Source organism: Harpegnathos saltator, unplaced genomic scaffold (genome assembly GCF_003227715.2).
Source record: "Harpegnathos saltator strain DR-91 unplaced genomic scaffold, Hsal_v8.6 scaffold719, whole genome shotgun sequence".
Classification (NCBI taxonomy): domain Eukaryota; kingdom Metazoa; phylum Arthropoda; class Insecta; order Hymenoptera; family Formicidae; genus Harpegnathos; species Harpegnathos saltator.
In genome coordinates, this window is record NW_020230559.1 from 125150 (window position 1) to 128778 (window position 3629).

Genomic DNA, 3629 nt, shown 5'->3' on the forward strand with positions numbered 1-3629 from the left:
TATCTCAAAAAATATTAGGCAAATAAAAAAATGTTCCAGATAAAAGTTATTCAAATTAACTAGTAGAAAAAGATGATCCTCTCTAAAAAGTGCGTGTAATCGGGAATGTATTTCTTATCGAAACGTTGATGCCTCTTTTCCGCGATGTTGATTGGCCGTCTCGACTGTCTCGATCGTCTGGATCGGTCACGGCTGCATTCGTGTCGCTCGCAGCTGTCATCGCGGCGAATGACAGCTGGGTAACAGTTTGTACGAAAGGAGTTATAATGGGATTATATCAGGTTAACAATTTTATAAAATAAAATAATAAGCTATAATATATTTTTTCTTCTTTACCGGGTAATGGTAATAAATATAACGAGAGAGAGAGAGAGAGAGAGAGAGAGAGAGAGAGAGAGAGAGAGAGAGAGAGAGGGAGGGAGGGAGGGAGGGAGGGGGAGGGAGGGAGGGAATAAGAGAGAGTATGCGAGTGAGTGTGAGAAAGGGAGTATGAGAGTGGGAGAATGAGAGGAAGAGAATGGCAGAGAGAGAGAGAGAGAGAGAGAGAGAGAGAGAGAGAGAGAGGAAGAGGGAGAGCTCTTAAACTCGTGTTAAAAGTGGAAACCACGTTTGTAGATGAAGCAACGATCAGCTATGTGCAAAATCTAGCAAAATGTGATATTACGAAAGAAGAGTTGACGGACGCAATAGAATATCTTCGAGGTAAATATGTTGAATATGTGAGCAATGGAAAGATATATTTGTACATATTGTTATTGGCCTTGTATACAATATCAATTATATTGAATTCATATTTGCAGATGACTGATACAATTTCCGTCCAGTCTTGTTGACAGTCGCGAGGTATTTTACAACGTCAATCAAATATGTTTTCCACCAACTATACATAGTCAAAAGTGTATTTGTGCAAAAAATTATGCGTTCATTACATGCAGTTGGTGCAAAAAACTATTATGTTTTACATGCTTTTATACGGCATTCCATCCGCAGAGTTGCGACAGCATGACCACATTTTATAATACGTAACTTTCATTTGTGTGGCTTATATTTGTCTTATGTGTGTGTATATGTGTTTTGATACGGACAAAAACATTTTATTGTAATTAATAAAAAAGTTGTGTTCATATTTGAAAGACCTGACTCTCCTAATTAGCCTTGATTAATAGCATAGAAACAAAAAAAGGAATTATACATAAGAACAATATAAAAATATTTATTACATGTCTTTACATACGAGAAAAAAAACGAACCAGTCGTTGGCGGCACTCGAACACCGTCGTCGGCGCAAAAGTGTTCGCGGCGCGGGAGCCTCTGTCTGCTCAGCCACGCCGGCTTCGTGAAAGAGTGTCGCAACTTGCGCCCTATGCGTGGCACGGCTCCGTGAGCCAAACTTTAACTGCAAATTATTCGTAAACAAAGACGCATTCACGCATATAATGTTAGGGCGTTTATACACCCTGCGTCATAGCTATCGAGTGTGCTATGACTCGTGTTGAAATCGATGAAACAGGTTGCGTCATCTCCTTGTAAGTTGGGCGCCAGGTACGGATAGCCGCACCGATCACCAACACAAAAAAAACAGCCGAATGACCGCGACGCGAGAATCCGACGGGACCGGCAGCTCCTCGAGATTTTAAGTCGGTAGTAGGGGAGGTTCAGTCGGAAATTCGGGAACGGGTGAGAAACCAAAAGAATGCGGTATTTTAAACGGTATCATGATTCATTCTGTTTCGGGACTCGACACGCTCCTTGACCCCGCGGGCCGTTACAAATACCCGTCGCGTTAATTCTGCGGAATCGACACTGCTCGCTCGCACAATAAGTTTGCGGGACACGACACGAAAGCGAGACGCCGAACAACTAGAGCAGGTGGACGGCCTTGCAATTTCGGGGACCTCCCGGCGGCGTGGCTTTCGACGGTCCTCGGGCGGGTCGGTCCGGGGTTGAGGTCGAAGGTAGCTCCTCTCCTCCGCGTGTCTCGTCTGGCTGGAGGCCGCAATGCACTGCACTGCACTCCACTCGCTAATCCCCGATCGAGATCGGAACTTCCAAAATGCGAGAGAGGTACGGTACTGATCGTTATTAGCCGTCGGAACACCAAAAAACGTTCCTCTCACGAATACTAAACGATACGCTCCTCGTCGAGCGGAAAGCGGTTCTTCTCGTTACGGATCGAAAAACGAATCGCTCTCTTCGAGGCCCAAAACGAATATGTTTTTTCTTCCGATGGAAAAACGGAATCTCGTTCTCTTGCTCTCGCGACAATTCCGAGACCCCGCAACAAAAGCTCTGTTGTCCGCGCTCATTACAGAAGGGATGGCGGCTCAGCGTATCATCCGCGAAACTCCATTCGCCTCTGGCGAAATCGATAATCAGGCGAAATCTCGCGAGAAAGTCCATCCCTAGGATAGCCGGCACTGCGAGCGGCTGCTTCGGTAAAAAGCCGACAACGAGCGTCTCTTTGCGTCCCTCCAATTCGAGCTCCACGTCCGTTGACCCGCCGAGCGTGGTCAACGTTCCGTCCGCCAGACGGATTCGGAAAGACTCGGTATACGAAAACGACATCCCCTGCTCGCGGACTGCGCCGATACTCTCAGCACCAAAAAGGGTTCGATCGGTCGACCGGTATCGACCAATCCGAGCAGGGAAACTCACCAATTATAATTTCGATAAAACACAGGGACGCTCGCCTGCTCCCCTGGAGCGCTGCATACGACCTTCTTTTTTTTTGGTAACGCGGGGGAAAACCATCATGGGTATCCCCCGCCCCCTGGGAGGGGCAGGCAGTTATGTGAGACTCTTACTCACTAAAACCCCTGCGGGATGTCTACCAGTCGGGCCGAGATGGGGGGAGTCAGGGGAACTGCGCCAACTTCCCCTCTCCGACACCCCGGCCCCAGGACTCGTTGTCGAGCCCTACGCCCAAGTGCCGCGCCCCTTCTCCCTGAGGAGGAGGTTCAGGGCGCAGCGCCCCGGTCGTCTAGACCGACCAGGTTGGCCTTCCGGTAACGATTATGGGAGGGGAGGGACATCCACCCCCACTTCCCACCCCCACCCCATAGAGTTCCCACTCCGGGGGGGCGGAGGAGCGAGACACTTTCCCAGAGGGCCTCGTTCCCCCCTTCCCTACCTATACTGACGCGCGGGGGAGCGCGGGTGGGGGATCTCAGTCCCATTCCGGCCTCCCTCCCCCGCGCGTCCGGAGTCGGCCCCGAGGCGGCGGAGGTCTCCGGATAACTGGTCACCTCCGCCTCACCTCGGCCGGTGCTACCTCGGGGCCGCTGTCATCTCCCGGGGAGCGCCGCCTTCCGCCCCGCCGCCTGCCGCGATCGGGTTCGGACCTGCGTTCCCACTTGGCGGCCTCCTTCTGGGACATGACGTCCCTGCAGAAGAAGGCCGCCGCCCCCCATACTTCCTCGCTCCCGCACATGGCCCGAACCATGCGCGGGAGCGAAATGTCCTCCGCGTTGCACCCCACCGCTCGGGCCAGGACTCAGCGCTCCTGGCTCCACGCCTCGCATTTCACAAGGGTATGCCGCGCCGAGTCCTCCGGCTCCGGGCAGTGATAGCAGTCGATGGTGTTCTCCTTCCCAATTCGGTGCAGGTACTTCCCATAGCAACCATGCGCG

At 51.4% G+C, this 3629-nt stretch overlaps 1 long non-coding RNA gene across 1 annotated transcript; it reads left to right on the top strand.

The window, feature by feature from the left end:
- Positions 1–529: 529 nt before the first annotated feature.
- Positions 530–907, top strand: LOC112590119 (uncharacterized). The gene is made up of 2 exons (XR_003114014.1): positions 530–702; positions 801–907. It is a non-coding gene; the product is annotated as an uncharacterized LOC112590119 (long non-coding RNA).
- The last annotated feature ends 2722 nt before the right edge of the window (positions 908–3629 follow it).